The sequence below is a fragment of the Heliangelus exortis genome, chromosome 3 (genome assembly GCF_036169615.1).
Source record: "Heliangelus exortis chromosome 3, bHelExo1.hap1, whole genome shotgun sequence".
NCBI lineage: Eukaryota > Metazoa > Chordata > Aves > Apodiformes > Trochilidae > Heliangelus > Heliangelus exortis.
The window spans coordinates 65,234,635-65,252,800 of NC_092424.1; the positions used below are offsets into that span (position 1 = coordinate 65,234,635).

The window sequence follows — 18,166 nt, forward strand, 5'->3', positions numbered from 1 at the left end:
AAAATTAGCACTGTTGTAAATTAGCCAACATCTCCAATTCCCATACATCACTGTTGCTCTTCACTTATAAGATCTTTAAATGAAACATGCTATCCTAAAGGCAGCTATGTCATTGTCATGTCAGTAAGTCTTATGTCAATAGTTTGGAGCAAGATTCTGGCTGGATTTTTGTTCTGATTTTTAGGAGAAATGTAATAGGAAAATAAATAAATGCTAGGTACCTGATACTATGATATTAAACTATAACAAAGAAAAATTTTGTGCAAATTCCTATAAGGCAAAAAGGAATTTCAGTTATAAACAAAGCAAGACCTTCCTGTTCCCTTTGGTTGCCAAGAAATAGGGTTAAAATGATCTTCTAAATTATCTTCTAAAAGATCGTTTTTGGGCACCCAAAGTTTTAACTTCATGTAAAATTAGAAGAAAAGTTCCATACTTTGCCGCTCTAGAGGTGAAGAGTCCTCATTTTTAATTAGTCAATCTTTTGTGTTTTTAAGTTTAAATTCAAAGTTAACATTCAAAAAAACCAAAAAGGTTGAAGATATCAAAGCCACCTTTTGTTTCCTTTATTCTGAATTACGCAGGTAGGACAGAAAATTGCATGTCTTTCTAAAGAGAAAAGATAAAAAAGCAATAGATAACCAATTTCAGTACTAATCTCAGAGCATAGGTAGCTGAAAACAGTTCTGGTAATGAGAATAATTCTCCCAGAGGCAAAGACCATGCCACTACAGCAAAAAAATAGTATTGCAATGTTTACACAGGTATGTTCTCCAGGTTTGGGCAAAGCAACTCCCCACTGAAAAGAGAGCAGAATTCTAACAGAATGAACATACATTCAAAAGGTTTTACCCAAAAAAAAAAAAAATCTAAAATGTTGAGCCATTATGAATATACAATAAAAGGACCACCAACAGCAATTACCTGCCTAGAAGCTGGCATCAATATCTGATGTATGGATGCTGTAAGAGGTGGCTTCTGCCTCAAGCAAGTTATAGCCTGCGTGGGGCAGGGAGAAATGAAGAATCACTCAAGTGCCAACTGAAAAATGTTCAGCCTGCTTAATTTGTCCATAATAACACAGGAATGCTACAGCCAAATGAACAATTCTCTTGACTAGTGCTTTACCCACAGGCCATCCTTCTTTTTGGCCCTCAAAGGAGATTAAATATCTAAAGGGTGCTTAAATATTTTATTTTATACTGCTGAAATGAAGCTGAAGAAGAATCTGCAATTTCTTGTGGAACAGTGTGAAAATTAGCAAGCCAGGATAAATGTAGCTAATACTACATTTTTACATCACTTATTTTGCCCCTGAAAACTTTTAAAAAAAGAAACCAGTTATTTCACTACTTTGGACAGATGCACCACTTTTAAAGGCAATAACTTAAACTCACAGTCAGAATAAGCATACTTGCACTTTAGCCTGGTAATTCATCTGTCTGGGATAACAGCTTTTGCATAGTGAGCACTACCTACTTTGTTACCTAATGCTTAATAGAATTGACACTGCAGGCTGTTAAATCCAGCTCATGAGCACACAAAGTTGAGAAAGATAGTTCTGAGACTCTTCTGGTTTTATTACTACATTGATTTATAGTACAGCTTTTAAAATCAGATCTCTGTTCTAAGAGGCAAATTAAAAATATTTGATCTAAAATCACCTATTGGATTGCTGGAGCTATCCCAGTACTGGATATTCACTTCAGGTATATAAATCTGGAAAAAAATATCTGTACATCCAATTCAAACATTTTGTTGGCTTTGTTAACCATTTTAATAAGCATGTACATGGTTCAGGTATCCATTCATTTTTGTAAGTCCCACGCCTAAATATATGCCTGTGGCAAGTCCTTTATGGCAAAAGGTTTTTTTGCAAATTAAGAGAAGTATTTCTAGGCCCACAAAGGTTGTTCCATCTCCCAAGACTTCCATTTTCTCTCAGTCATCATCTGTTCCATGAGAAGTGCTACTGCAGGGACTTGTGTGAGAAAATCAGCATGGCAGACTCAAGCTGGGAATAAGAAGCACCTTAGCAATTTAGGCAAGTGGATAAGACATCATGAGTCTTTTTTGTTTTTCCAACATTTTCTCTGTAATCCAGCCTAACCTGTGCTCTCTCACTTACAATACTAAAAACCTGAGATCAGAGCTTGTCCCTGCAGCAGGAATACAAACCATTGCCTCTCACATCACAAGGAATTTCTCCCTGTTTCTCCAGTATAATTGTATAATTCTCTCATTTTCCCCCATCATATGGACTGAGTATGACCTGAACCAAATAGTTAGCTTCTCTTGTCCAGCAAGTAGGATAAGACAAAAAAAAATCCTCATACAACAACAAAACAAAATTTTAAAAAGGGAGAGTCACTTTATACAAATCCATAAATCCAGAAGACAGAGCAGTCTATCTGGTGTGAGAGTACACAGTATCTAGGAAAGTCCTCTGGAAGGTTTTCTAAACTGCTTGGGAGAACTTTGACACTGCCAAATTTGCTCCAAAGAATCCGAGTTTGCTCTTGCCACGCTGGGAAAGAGACAAGGCCAGCCTTTTTTACAAGAAAGAGTTTGCAACTCTGAGTCATGTGTAGGACCCATTTATCTTTGGCATTTCCTGATGTCTTGCTTCTCTGTCTCCAGTGCTGCTCAACAGTCCCTTTCTCAAGCATCTCGTGCACTACTGGGAAACCAAGGGATCTAGCCCCAGGCTGGATATTCCTTTTTGGAGGGTCAGAATATCAGTGATGCAATGGAAGCTCCCAAACCTACTGGCCAAAGCCCACAGATTCTATTAGCATACCAACAATAATCTGAAAGTTTACCAAGAGTTTGTATTCATTCCTGGAGAGTAATTAAAACCAAGCTAGTTTAAAAATGAAGCTGGAACACCACATACAGAAGATGCAGTTAAAGATGTATCTAATTTGAAGTACAGGGGATTGACCTGTGCAATACCCATGCAGTACTTCTAGTCTTTTAGGTTGGTTACATTTTACTCTGGAGGAGTTATTAACATTTTATTGGACCATGTGTTTCACTGTGTCAAGTTGCAACAGGAAAATAAAAATAAAATGTTTTCCTTTCTAGCAGGCCAGGAAGTACCACTGCTTATTCACTCTGTATTTCAAACTGAAATGCAAGCTGTGCTGCACTTGAAACAGCAGTTCAGGTTATTTCCTATTTTGTGTGATCAAGGTAAGTACCTCTGTAACAAGAATTTTTGAGTACTTAAGCAACTTTTGCACAGTAGGTTAATGGTCTTCACACTGAAGACCAAGTGCTCTTCTTTGTCAAGATCCCTTTCAGGCAATAATTTGGACTTTAAGGGCTCCAATAGCCTGTTTTCCAAAGAACAATTTCCATATATCATTGAAAAGAAAACTATCTCCTTTACTGAAAGAACAGCAGGAGCAAGCTTAACTTCTTTGCAAAGATTCAGCTTTAATGCAAAAGAGACAATAACAAACAGTGTCTCGGGACAAGACAGATCCTAGCCAAAGAGCTTTCCAAGTAGAAAGACAAAAAGCTGATACAAAAGGCTCAAATTCTAAGACTTTTTTCATCATTTATTGAAAAGGAGGATAGGAATTGAAGATTAGTCATTCAGAGCTGCCCTCATCAATCCTACAAAGAGGTCTAAAGTACAGCACAGAGCACAACAGGGAATTAGGAGAACAAGCTGCTAGACAGCAGCTCCCACAAAACCCCCCTCAGCTGGTTTCAAAGTCATAGCTATTGTTTAGAAAGCAGAGCAGAAGATAAGATAGATGGAGAATCATACCAACACACCATTGCAGCTTCATACAGGACATGTCAAAGGAAACCTTTTCTTTTGGCAGCCATATTATTTTGAATGTAAGCACTGTTTACCTTGGAGTATTTGATAACTGGAAAGGCAGTAGCCATTAACCATAATTTCTCAATAGACAAGACTGAGGTCTTCTGGCCATGTCACACCAGAAGTGTGATTTGTCATAACAAATGGCACTCATAGTGTATTCACACTAATAACCCACGAGTACGTTTTTAGGCTTTCTGTATCTATCTTTCTGTCCTAAATCAAATCACAGAATTCTGGACTTTTAAACTGTTCAGTATAATCTTGGCCTAAACATCCAGTAATGTCAGCCTCATCCTCCATCTTAACCCTCAAGGAAACTTATCAGAGTTGGATGCACAAATATGGATAAACTATAAATGCTAGTTTCTCACCTTCCCCACCAGTGCCCTAATCACCAGTGTGGGGGGATGGGTGTAAAGACCCAGTCCATTGTTCCTGGTCAAGCCATTCAATGTATAATAAAGGGTAATCAAGATTAATTGAGCTGGAATAAGAGAACAAAAGATTTAGCTACAATTATGGTCTGTTGAGAGGAGGAGAATCCCCTCTTCTATATCTTCTCCTCTAATAGTGTAATTTCAATACAGAAAAGTCCCCAAAGCAAGGACCAAAGCCTAGAACACTACCTTGCAAACAAGTGACCTTATCACTATGAGGTGTAGTGATTAGGAAATCACTACACATATTAGGAAATAGTTGAGTTTGTTATTGCCTTCAGCTTGTCTCCTATTTTCCAGAAGAGTACTCTAAGCAGAGATGATGGCTACTTCTACACACAAAGCTAAACAGTGTTCAGACACCAGCTGTTACAGACCAGCTACATCCATGGCAGTAAAATGTTTTCCCTCCAGAACAGTTGTGTCTACACTGGGAACAGTCCTCAGCCTGTGCTGGGCAAGCACTTTTTGAACTGCCCAAGGAGCCAGACACTGCACTGACAAAATAACACCTAGACACCATTTGGTTTGCTGGTATGGGCACAATTTATGAGTCCTTCTCACTGGTTTCTCTGCCATTCCCATACATGTCAACACAGAGCAGTTCAGAAGAAACATGGTTCTGAGCTCCTGGAAGACCTAATTTTAAAAAGGTGGTGACTACAAGGTATTTCTACTGTTAAGCAACAACAGAGATTGCAAAGGTTCATTGTGCACTCATTTATGGTATTCATGTCCCTGTTTGGAATGTTTAGAAGAAAATACACCTTGTAGCACCTTGTATAGCTGCTGTCGATGTATGTTACAGACATATATGCATTATGTCATAGACATATAGAGATATGTTATATATTATATGTAATATAATTATGTTATATTATATGTACTATAATTACTTAGCTTTGCCATGCAGCTCTTGATGCTTTTTTCATCTCAGTTAGCTAGCCCTTCCAAGCCCACTGAGATAAGCAAAAGACTAAAACAAAACATCTATATACCAATGTGCTTGTGGGGAAATGAGTAATGAGGGCAGAACAGTCTCTGAAAATAGGATTTCCCTTCCCCTATAACTAAATACTTAAAAACACTCATGACACGAAAGCTTTTCAGAGGGGATTCAGGAGCACTGTCTCACATGGCACTCTCTCAACCCACACATTACTTGCTATTCTGCATTACTCCTCACAACTGGGCTTCAACACTAAAAGACAAACGTTGCCTAACAGGACTCAGAGAGATTTATTTGGTGGAATTCACCCTCAGACCAAGAAGCTAGCACACACTCTTTCTGCCACAGCAATTCCCCCCCTCTGTGCTCTTTCACATTCCTCTGCCTGCAAGGAAATGGCTGACTGAGGGTCACAGGAGCAAACCTCTCAATCAATATCCCACAGAGCACAAACCTTACAGCAGTGTATGAACTACACTGACTGCATGTGTTCGTGGTCATCACCGATTCTCACCAACACCACTGAGGGCACATTTGGAGTTTCTAAGCTGATGCTGTTTAGCTTTGCTTTTGAGCCAAAAAGAGCCTAGGAAAACTACAGAAAATCCAGTTTCCCCTTAAAACCACTACCTCAGAGAGCCACTTTCATTTCCCTCTGGTTGCTCAGCCCTGAGGTTAGCTATCATAAAAGATTGAACCAAAAAGACAAGAGCCTCTTCATTAAACAAAGCAGTCAGCCTCCACATATTTATAACCTGTTTTGGCACTCCTGGCACCCTCTCTGTAAAGTGCCAGCTTCTTGCAGTCACTTCCCTATTGATCCATCTGCCGCATCTCTGGAAAGGTCAAGTAGGATGAGGGCCCTTTCCAGTGCTCTTTCAAAGCACTTCATTCTCTTCCAGAAAGGGCGAAAGCTCTCAGGTGACAGGCTAATTAATTCAGTCTTTTCAGCTGTGTAGAACTGTGACATTTATAATTTATTCTTGAAGGAAAATAAATATAATTTAATCCTGTTGACGACATCACCGACATCACCACATCCCTTACCAAAACTTTGTATTACGCTCTTCTATTCAGACAACACTTCAAAAGTGTCAGATGAACACTTTGTAAATATCTATATTCTTTGTTGGCAACTTTCCACAATGGCTCCAATGCTACTAAACACAAATAACATGTGTATTTATATAAAAAACACAGCTATTGCAAATTACTATTTTAGGACTACTACGGAAGTATTTGCCATACAGCAAGGTTTTTGTTTTCTACCTGTGAGACTGCTGCTTCAAAAACAATACACTGATTTCAGTCAGCCATGGTATAGGTTGTTTTATATCAAAACAAGAATTATTTGTGTTTTCAGAAAGAGAACTGAGATTTTCCTTCAGGAAATGTGGAGGGTATCCGTGAAATCAGCTGGGGCAAATAAGATCACAAGTACTGCAGAGAATTTTTTTTAAGTTTAAAGAAACTTTCAATGCAGTAAATTATATAGAGTAATTTTTTAGCTGTCCAGACCTTAGAATAAATGAAAAAGCCAAATGTAGACAAGACAAAGTCTTGTTCAAAAGTGCCTGTTCTTTCCTTAGTTGCTGAAACACGAAACAGGACTCACTGGCTCCTTAGCAGGATGGGAGCTTCGTAATGGCTTTAAATTGACAAGGCTGAGTTAACTCTTAAAACAGGTCTAGTCCAGACACAGTCTGTCCTTCAGATAAAGGGCTTCCTGTATACAGTCTGCCTGCTGTCAAAACCAGCAACCAGGGCAATTTTTCAGCTGAAGGTACCTTTCCTTTAGGCCAAGGCAGAACATAGCCAGATACTATACAGCTCCTTGCAGTAGAAGGCCATGACAGCTCTATGGATGCTGGCATAGTCAGCTCTTGAGTCTAAGCCTTCCCGATGATAAATACCTCCTACTTTTTCTTTGGCACAAGAAGTCCTAAATCCTTTGGAGAAATAGCAACCTTTAATATTAATGGCATTTAATAAAAAGAGTGATTTACTGTAATTTTTCATCAAATGGATTTGCTTATGTTTCTAGAAAGACAATGTCCTTTCCAGACTTAAGTTCCAAACTCATCATCTCCTTTCCTGTCCCCACAACCATATCAAATTACTTATTTTAACAGCAGATAAAGCACTAGCCAAGGTAAAGCACAAGCCTAGATAATTTTACGTCCTATTACTCTTCCTGTAAAGGTATTTCATAACTTCATTACAGTTGTGGTTTGTAACTTTGTAACTGGTAAACTTAGAGTTTACTAACCTTTTACTCAGCTGTTCTGGGCCTAACATCATATCTTTTACCTTCAACAGGTTTTCTTCTGTCATGATGTTAACTACATGATGTTTAAAATCCCTGGATGTTTTTGTTTTCAGTTTAATCTTCCTAATCTAAGCATGCCACGTCCTGTCAAGAAAATAACCCCTCCATTTCCCCTGTTCCTGAGGAACTTATTTGGGTTTGAACTCATTATTCCTGATGACTACTGGAGGTCTCTGTCAATCATTGGAACTCTATCTGCTTTTCCAATGGCTGTGTCAGTACCGGTAGCCTAGTTGGGTGGCAAACAGCAAATACATCCTCATTTGTTCAGTTTTTTCCCTTCAAAGAGCTTATTGTGCCCAGGTTTTTACATAACAATGTACAAAATTGTTCACTACTATAGCTCCAGTCTTATTTTTGTCAGGTCTATAATCTTCATGCAGACAGGCACTATTTCCCAAATTTTCTGAGCCATCTCCAATTGGAATAAGTGAAAATATTTTAAGAATCCCAAAAATCCATGCTTGAAAAAATACATGCCCTATCATCCATAAATTTTGCCATGAAAAAGAACTTCAAAAAAACCTGAAGAATGGTTTCATTTGAAAGGCATCTCTGGACATCATTTGATCCCACCTCTCACAACAAGCAAGGTAAACTTGGAAATTTAATCAGATGGCTTAGGCTCACCCCCAGCAAAGCTCTGAATCTCTTCAAGGGTAGAATTTTCACATCATCTCCAGGCAGCTTGATCCAGTGCTGGACTCTGCTTACTCTGAGAAAACTTCTTCATAGCATCTAATTAGAATTTTTCTCATTGCAACATGTGTCCTTTGCCTTCCATCTTACCACCATGAACCTCTGCGAATGGTCTGGCTCCACCTTAACCTCACCAACCACCAGCTCCACATTTCACCTCATTTTTCATTTATATGCAAGCCTCCACACAGTCTTCTTTTTAAGTTGGTTACAAAGGCTTCTATGTTTTGACAGTCAAACAGGTCTGTAGCAATCTGGATCATATTTCTTTTTTTTAGTAGCATATGTACATTTTTTACTATTATTTTAGCATATCATTTAAGCTTTTTAAAACAGGTAAGTCCCCATTTCCAAACATTCTCATAGAGAATTTTTATTTTAGGCTCATTTAACTGTGTTCTAACTGCATTACTTCACTTAATTGAATTACTTTACTAAACACTAAGGCAAACTGCTTCTTTTATCCTGGTGCCATACTAATACCATCCCTAATTGCTATCCTGTTTCTACTGCACAGCATCACTATATCATGCCTCATTCTCTTTATCTACTCTTCCCTCAAAGGAAGTCAGCTACAGTGACTTTTGCACAACTGTCAGTCCACTTAATTAGCTGCATTAGTTATTTACAGTTTAGGTTTAATCCCTTCTACCTAGTTCAGCTCTGCCTCTTCATTTTACCCAGCAGGTCCCATGACTCTTGTCAAAGATAAAGTACCTTCAGTTACACTCAGCTGCAAAAGTTCCATCTTCACATCAATGCACAGCTCTGAAATAGTGCGTGAAACACCACCAAACCCAGCAAAAAACCCACATAGATAAAGCACTGGACCTCAAAGAAAACATAATTACCTCTTCAGCAAGAACAAGTTACATCTAAACGTGTTATTTACTGCTTTCTATTCCTCAGTAACTTCAATAAATGCAGCTGTTTGGCTTTCTAAAGCTTTGCCCTCAGCTGGCTCCAGGCCATTTACCCTCAGCAGCTAGCTCTGAGCCATCATCAAAAGCAGGGAGTCTCATCATATCATCTGCAATGTCATCAGTTTATTCATGACACAGAGCTCCCAAAATGGAACTAAATTGCAATTAAACCCACCGTCATACAAAAAAAACAAGCACATTCTCTTCACGCAGAGAAACTAGGATGGTTTCTTCCTAGGACAAACCTCAGGCAGACTCCCAGGCTCACCACAGCTCCCAAACCCCACCTTGGGAGGAGGCAACGACCCAGAGAGTTGGCAGGGCTGCCAGTGCCAAGACCTTGGTTGCCTGAGGAGGTGGTGGTGAAAGAGGGGTGTAGGTAGCTACAAGGGTGTGAGACATCACCTGACATGAAGGACAGTGTCACCATGGATGGCAGGACACTGCAGGAGACTCTGGGGGAGTATGGTGAGGAACAGATGGATTTCAAAGAGAACTGAGGAACTGGAGGGGATGAATGAGAATATTTTTGAGACTGTGATCTTGCAAACCAAATACCATGTAGGTAGTTATTTTTATCAATATTTCCAGAAAAGGCTAAGATTACCTAAGTAATGGTGTCAGAAATACTACTTAGCAAAACAATGACAGATGTGGGAAAAGTAAGTAGGGGCAGGTTTCTTTTTAAAGAAAACTCTGGGGTGGACAGTCTCAGAACATTTTCATCAACTACATATTGTCCTTCAGAAATTATATAACTTTCTAATGTGAAAAAAAAAGCCACCTAAAATTAAACACTACAAGAAATTTAAGTGACACGTTCGAGAGCCCAGAGTAGTTAATAGCCAAATCCAGAGCTCCATGATTCCCTGATGCTGAGCACTTCCATGTATCTGAGGAGTGTGAAGTCTTCTGATCAAAACAAAGGGGAGAAAATAAACACAAATACAATGGTTTCCATCCCCCTGATCCCTCACAGCAACACTCCCAGAGTCCCTGAAATGCCTGATGAGCATAAGACCACATAGACAATTCATTGAAACTGGATTGATAGTGGCTACAAAATCTGACCTTGATCTTAGCACAGAAATAGTTTTTTTTTTAATTATGTGAACTTTAGGACTGCTGTGCTAAGCACTCTTTGGAAAAAGACAAGCTGGCAAAATTTAACCACTCTTGTTTCATCTATGCACCATCTGGGTAAGTAACAATCTCCATTTGTCAGAAGAAATTAAGACATTGCTTTTGTGTGACTGCAAAAACAAGCTGGCAGTTCACTCAGTGTTTAAACTATGGTAATTTGATACACTTCATGCTGATCACTGCTACATTGTACTTTTATTATATTTGTTGATACTTTAAGTAGTCTAAATTGGGCAAGAGAGCATAAACTATAATATGAAGAAAGCAAACTATTATTTGCATCATCATGTATGTTTCTCAGTTTGAGTGAAGTGCTTATGAAACACTTAAAATCTAGGGCTAGATCTTCTGTTTCTACAAATCAGTGCTGTTCTATTGACTTCAGTGAAAAAAACAGTGATTTACAGTCCTTGGGGACCAGACTTATAACATTTGTTCATTTTGCTATGTTTTGTGGAGTTGGGAAAATCAAAGGAGATTGTCATATTAAATCCTGAGAAGCTGAGAGATTTTCAGCCTGTAAAAGTGCTGTACTGGAGGAGTAGAAGCAATACCTCTGAATTCAGATGCATCTCCTTTACCCAAATGCAGGAAGGACTTTTAAATATTATGGAAAACAATACTTTGATTTCTTATGCAGACAGTAAAAAATAATTTCTTACCTTAACAACTTAGTAAAGTTGCCTGACTAGATAAAAAAGAAAAAAAATTACAAAACTATCCAGCCATACGTAGAACAATTTAACTATCTGTTCTCACTTTCCTTGGGCCACTCTCATTCATTCATGTAACTATTGACTTATTTCTGTATTTATTTCCAGGATTTATGAAGAACTATATGAATTTATGTCCTGCTGGTTTATATGCATTATTTATATATAAAAATACCAACTATTTTTTTAAATTATCCAATTCATCCTTTGATGTATCTATTTTTTAAAAAAATATATTTTGGTACCTAGAATTATTGCATTACTATAGAGGTAAATCTTAAAATTAAAATAAATGTTCTTATTCTGTTCTACACCAGCCTGACAATATGCAAGCTTTAATGCCCTTCTGTTCTGCACTAGGATCCACCTTATATCTCAATGAGAAATCCCACTCCAGTGCTATGGGGAGAGCCATCAAACATCACCAGCTGTCCTCCTACTGTCTTTTAGAGATAAAACAGAGACAGTCCAGTTCAGAAAATGTAGGTGTTCAACTCCCACTCCCAAATCACTCAAGTTCTGTGTTAAGGCTGAAAAGTTTCTGAAAAGTTCCTGCTCAAAGGAACAAATTGAACAAAAACAGATCTGAAGAGCTGACTGCAAGGATTTACTATCCATCTGGATTAGAATGAATTTTGCAGACCAAAAAAAAAAAAATTATTTAATGTAAACACTTCTCCTGCCTTCTTCTAGAGGAGGAACTTGGTAGTCAGAATGGAATGATAGTCATTAATGCATTTCTTGTCATTTGTCTGAGATTTGAAACTCTTTGAAAATACCAGGAAGAATCACTCATGTCAACAGGGACTAATATTAGATTTCAACTGCAGATGGCAGCAAACCCCTAAGTATATCTGCAGTCTCAACCACGTAATCTTTGATCCATATACAAAGACAAAAAAACAGGCTTTAGCATATTAGAAATAAACAAAATGGTATTTAAAAATTAGAACATACATGATAAGTTAGCAGGTGACATAGCTCACAGAAACATGCAGGATTTTTTAGAAACAAATGCCAGATGAGTGGTGACAGCTCCCTCACTGAAGGTGTCAATCACTTGCATAAGGTCTCAGAAAAAAATGACACTGACCATAGGCTGTAGTTTCACCCTGCCTTCTCTCGGACCCTCTGTCTGTCCCTGCAGCTCTGCAGTCAACAGCAGGAGGAAGAGGGTCTGGTGAAACAAGACACTTGCATGTCCTTGCCTCAAAATTTAATTCAAAATAATCAGGATCCATCTGCGGAGGACACTGCTATTGAGACAGAAAACATTCAAAATGGAGCCAGCAAAATTTCCATTCAGAAAACTGACCTCGACATCTACACACTGGGAGCAGACCGAGGGGAGGTGGGGAAATTAGAAGAGCAAAAACTATGCAAGGTAACCCACATCTGCCTCCACAAGGAAACAGATGGTGTGACAGTGCATGCACCCCAGCAAGAGATGGGCTTGTAATGAAAGCCCTGAGTTGGGTTTTTGCAAGAAGTAGCACTTTCAGGACCCTGAAAACAGAGGAGGAGGATCTGAATGTGTTTGAACTCAGCAGCTTACTGGGCACATTAGTAAAAAAGAGATCTTGAAAAACAAAGATTCACCTCAGGATACAGTAGATTCCACTAAATGGTGCTTTTCTAGCTGTATTTCCTGGAAGCCTGGAACTGTTTAATGGCCTTGTGCTTTGGGGACAAGCTTGTCTCATCAGTTAACCATCTGGCTCTTAGTTTATGTACTTTCCTGAGACAATCTGCAGTAGCAAAGACATGACATTCAATCCCTCAATGAAGCAAGGAGCAGTGAGACAATGCAGCTGTAGACAGTGATTCGATCAGGTTTCTTATTTTAACCTGCATGAGGGGAATTTAAGGCTCATTTTTATTCTTCTCTTACCCAGGGGGAGCCTTGGGCTTATGCATCACTGAAAGGCAGGCAAGCAACTTCTATTCATCCATGCTGCTACTAAACTTTTTCATTTCAGACAGGCCTATAAGGATTAAAGAGGTACATCCACTCTCTTCTAAACAATTAGGTGAGTATTAGTTACAGGTAATTATTAATAAAGCTAATTGCTGTAGATTATTTAATAATGTGTTTCTTTATTGCCTTTTCCATTTCCTTTTGTCTCCATTCCCACCTTTGCCTCAATGTATACAATTATTCCTTTCCCTAAAAAAATGGGTATTGCTACTTAAATTTCCTTTAGTTTTTATTCCCTTAATGGCTGGGAGATCACAGGAGCTGTTTGAAACCACTTGACCCATGGATTAAAGCTTTGCTAAAAAGCAAATTTTGCACTGAAAATCCAGTTTGATGCCAGAAATCATATATTTAAGGGCTTTAAATCTACCAGCCAAAAGAACAGGCCTATGGGCTGATTCTTAGCATTTATGTACAGTTTCTTTATAGGTCCCTCAGCTTCAAATGCATCCTGTTACACATAAGAAGATGAGAGTTGGAAAAACATTGAAGTCAATACCAAAATTGCTACTGAAGTTATTGGAGTGAGGATTTCATCTGTGGCCCTCTGATCATCAGTGGGTTAAACAGCTTTTTTTTTTCTTTCTTCCCCAACAAAAAGGAAAGCAAATTGAAAGAAACGCAGAAGGACTTTGGAATTGTTGCTTCTCAAGTAAGATTTCTGCTTTTAATTCACTTCTTGTACCTTGCCTCAGTGTAACTGCTGAGGATTCACCCCAGCAGGAACTGAGACATAAGAGTTCTGCTTTCCTGTCCAGGGGCTCCTCCTGCAGCCAACCCAACATTTCAGTGCTGCTTCTGTAACATGAGAGTCAGAGTAGCCATGCCTTTGGGAAATGGTTATCAGGGTTTAGTGCTTTTACCTAGAAGCGATAGAATAATTTAACAATTTTTTTAATTATTAAAAAATAATTTTTAGAGGTTTCTTCCTGAAATGTCAGGGCTCTGAGAGCATCCATGGTCCTTAATGGCTCTGACCAGCCCCACCTGGGGCCTTTCCCTTGTCCTGCCCATGGGCCCAGGAGACCCATTTCAGCTCAGCATGTGGCTCACTCCCTGCCTGGGCTGTGCTGGAAAACTTCCAATCTTCCATCTCTGTCTCTGGCCCTGCCTCCTGAATGCTCATGGACCTCTGCTCTGGGCAGACTGTCTCCTGGGTGGATCCTGTGGTCATATGCTGCAGCTTGTTTCCAGTCCTGCCTCTCACCCTGGCCCTTGGATGAACACTGGATCCACATTGTAGCTTTGTCTCTGGTCCTTTTTCCAGTCTTCTTTGCTTTAATTCCTGCTGGGAACCCCTGAGTAGCCCCTGGTTCTGGTTCTTCACTTTTCACATCTCGGGCTATCCAGAAACCCTGTTATGTGTCCTGGTTCTGCCCACCATGACCGTATGCATGCACCAATGAGGGCACGGCCTGCAGTGAGGTCACCCTTGGGTCCCAGCTCATCCTTCTCTTCAGTCATCACTGTTTGATATGGCACATTCCAGCCATGACCCAATCTGCATCTTGAATAACACCTTTAAGGATCATTTAGGGAAAAAAAATATTTAATTTCCATCTGCATGTGTATTGCTGAACAAATCAGTTGAACAACTGTTTGTACTCACTGGATGGTGAGACAACAGCCTCTTGAGGATCATCAACACTGTTGCTGAATTTGCTGAAATTGCACTGTCTTGTTTTACAGCCTTTATCATTCTTCACGTTACAGACTTGAGCTTATTCAGTAAATACTCAAGGCTATTTTGGGAAGGAAAAGCACATATCATAACCTTTGTCAAACCTTCCCACTGAATCCTGGAAGTCTTCATCTCCCTCAGTTTATCACCTTTTTTTATATCTTGCCTTCTCTTCTCTGGTACATATTTTAGCAGCAATGACCTTTTCCATGTTTCTGAATATTCCCTCAAGACTGCTAGGGGCCAGAGCATGAAACAGTGTGGCTTTTGGGGTGGAAGGACTCTTCCAGAAGGTATTCATGCTGTTGATGTGCTTTGCATTTTGAAAAATAACTCTACATGTATTCTGCTTAGAACACCTTTCCCTACCCTGGATTAGGTAAGCCAATAATAACACAAAGAATAATGCAAGCCCCACACACATCACAGTATTCCCTGGGAAAACTAAACAAAACCAGAACCAAATCTGCATTAAAACTAAGAGCTGATGCAAGGTTTTTTACCACCCTAGGCAGATAAAAATTGCTGTCCTCTTTCCTTATCAGTACTTGCTCTCTTTCAAAATTTTCCACCCTGCCCTGTGAAGCTGTTACCTCTTTGCGCTCTATCAGGTGTCCTCTCCTAAATTGTAGAGCTCTAAATCCACAGATATCTGCACTGTCCCAATGCAGGGGATGCTGCAGCAGTGGGAGAAGCACTCTGCTTCTAAACAGTGTTCATAACCACTAAACAGTGTTTATGTTTCTACTGCCTGGGTCAGTGGGCTTAGCTATTAGTGCAGACCCAACCAATGGGCACCCTAACTAACTGGATTTAAGAGCAAAGGAAAAAAATTATTCCTGAAAAATAGCAACATACATGAAAGAGTGTGAAAACTAAAATCTTGCTCCTATTGTCTCCTTGTCCCTTTAGTTTTTGGCTCAGTCACCTCATTGTCACATCCATCTCTGACATGACCAGTTGAGTAGTGCCAACTTTAGGACTGCTGAAAGAAAATGTTTAATAAACCTACATAGGATGCATACAGGCATCAGATTTATGTCACATTTGTCACATATAGCAGACTCCAGATATAAAAAAACAGATTCCCACTTGCAGATTTGCAGATTCAAAATGCAATTATTTTTTCTGAGTTGCCACAGATTTCTGAGAGAATTTAATTGAAAACAAAGCAGTTGGTTCCTTCTGAAGCCAGCAGGGTCTTCCTCAGAACCTCATTACAACACAAATTAATGTGTTTAAGCACAGGTATTACTAGCAGTGAAGAGAAACAAAAGGGCAGCATAAGCCTTCCCCAGGCAACATATTTTGAAAAAAAAAATTAAATCTGATATAATCATGTTTGTAATCTCAATATTATTGTATAGAATCATAGAATTGTCAGGGTTGGAAGGGATCTTTAAGATCATCCAACCCCCCTGACATGGGCAGGGACACCTCCCACTAGATCAGGTTGCTCAGAGCCTCATCAAGCCTGGCCTTAAAAACTTCCAGGGATTGGGCTTCCACCACCTCCCTGGGAAACCTCTTCCAGTATTTCACCACCCTCATGGTGAAGAACTTCTTCCTGATTTCCAATCTAAATCTACCCTCCTCTAGTTTGAATCCATTCCCCCTTGTCCTATCACTACCTGACATCCTAGAATATCCCTCACCAGCTTTCCTGTAGGCCCCTTCAGATGCTGGAAGGCTACAATAAGGTCTTCTCAGAGCCTCCTCCTCTCCAGACTGAACAACCCCAACTCTCTCAGTCTCTCTTCATAGGAGAGGTGCTCCAGCCCTCTGATCATCCTCATGGCCCTTCTCTGGACACATTCCAACATGTCCATATTTTTCTTGTAATAGGAGCTCCAGAACTGGATGCAGTACTCCAGGTGGGGTAGTACTCCACAAGAGCAGAGTAGAGGGGGAGAATCACTTCACTTAGAATGTGCAGACCTTCATTTACAATGGGCAGTTCTTTCTTCCAGCCCCTGCCATTATCTCCTGTGACTCTGGGGGTGTGACTGGAGCCCTTGCCAGTGCAGACTGAAATAAAGAAGTCATTTAGAACCTTGGCCTTCTCCATACCACTTGCCAGCAGCTCTCCCATTTCCTTTCTGGGGGGCCCACACTTTCCCTAGTCTTCTTTTTACCATTAATATACCCATAGACATTTTGCGATCTTGCACTCCAAATAGTGAGTTGCTTAAAAGGCAATTGCAGGTTTTATTTTAAAGTATTTCCTGTGAAAACATAATTTTGGGGTTTTTTTAAAGTTATACTTACCACTTCTTGCAATTTTTTCAGAGTAACTTTATGGAAATTATTTATAAGTATGAATTTATAAATAAAACAGCCCTAGGGAAAGCTGTGCTTTAATATGAGGGAGACAGTAATTACAAAGAAAATATTTGCTCTTAAAATTCAGTATATCTTATATGCTTTTCAAGCAAAATGCACAAGTCCTAGAGACACATAATCAGATTAACTTTTTGGAATATTTTTACACAAGAAATACACATAATGAGGCAGAATTTTCCCTTTCCTTTCTGTTTTGTGAGTGATTATTTACAGTTAACTTACTGTATTTGCAATTTATTTATGTATGTTTAGCATAAGCATGTTTATGCATATCTGCTGGCACTTTTTAATGGAAGAACTTATAGTACCAGGAAGCTGCACTGCTCACAAGATAGATTCGCAGAAAAATCTGACTTATTTAAACCTGTCAGCATTTTTATGTTCAAGGCTGAATCTAGTTTTTGCCTATAGACAGTGAGTCAGAAAAACAGCCAGGCCTGCAGTCTGTAAGAAGGTACACAGGGCAATTTCCCCTCCAGCCAGGACAACAAAAGCTCTTCTTTTCCTGTCACCTTGCTCACAGGCTGACAGCATTAATGTTTCACAGGCTGGGGTGATGGAGATCAGAAAAGCAGGAACATGCTGGGAGGTTTTGGTGTGAACATTAACTGGTGAACAGACTCCAGTCCTCTTCCACTATGCATTTCAGTAGGCAACTGAGGAACTTCTAAGTTATCTTTCAAGCTCAGTGGGCAAGTAGCACAGGCCCACAAGCACTGCCTCTGGGAAGAGAAAGTACCTAGGAGGAGGAGCAGAGCAATTCCCACATTGCTGAGTTCTTGTCTTTGTCTGCTTTCACCTCCATTCTTTCCCATCCAATAGGGAAAGTTCTAGGTGACCCTGAAATGCAATTCCCAGCAGCTTAAGCCAACCTGAACTCAGTGGTTATGTGACCAGAAAGGTCACATGATTCAGGAGCTGGACCATTTGAAAATAAATCTTAATTAAAAAACAAAACAAAACAAAACAGTAATTAGGTTCTGGCTGAATTCTGTGCCAGCTTCCTATGCAATTTCCATGGATGTAAATGCCAACAGGAAGAAGGCCCAGGAACATGCAGCCAGGAAATAGAAGACAGGACTGCAGCAGCTTAGAGCTTTGACTGCAATAAAACAGTTTCACTTGCAAGA

The 18,166-nt window shown here is 39.5% G+C and overlaps 1 long non-coding RNA gene across 1 annotated transcript in view; it reads right to left on the reverse strand.

Annotated features, from left to right (window-relative positions):
• Positions 1–923: 923 nt before the first annotated feature.
• The window catches only part of LOC139794843 (uncharacterized), a 39,143-nt gene continuing 21,900 nt past the window's right edge, over positions 924–18,166 (reverse strand). Inside the window, exon 5 of the long non-coding RNA XR_011725288.1 lies at positions 924–999. This is a non-coding gene — a long non-coding RNA (uncharacterized lncRNA). The remainder of the gene's footprint in view (positions 1,000–18,166) is intronic.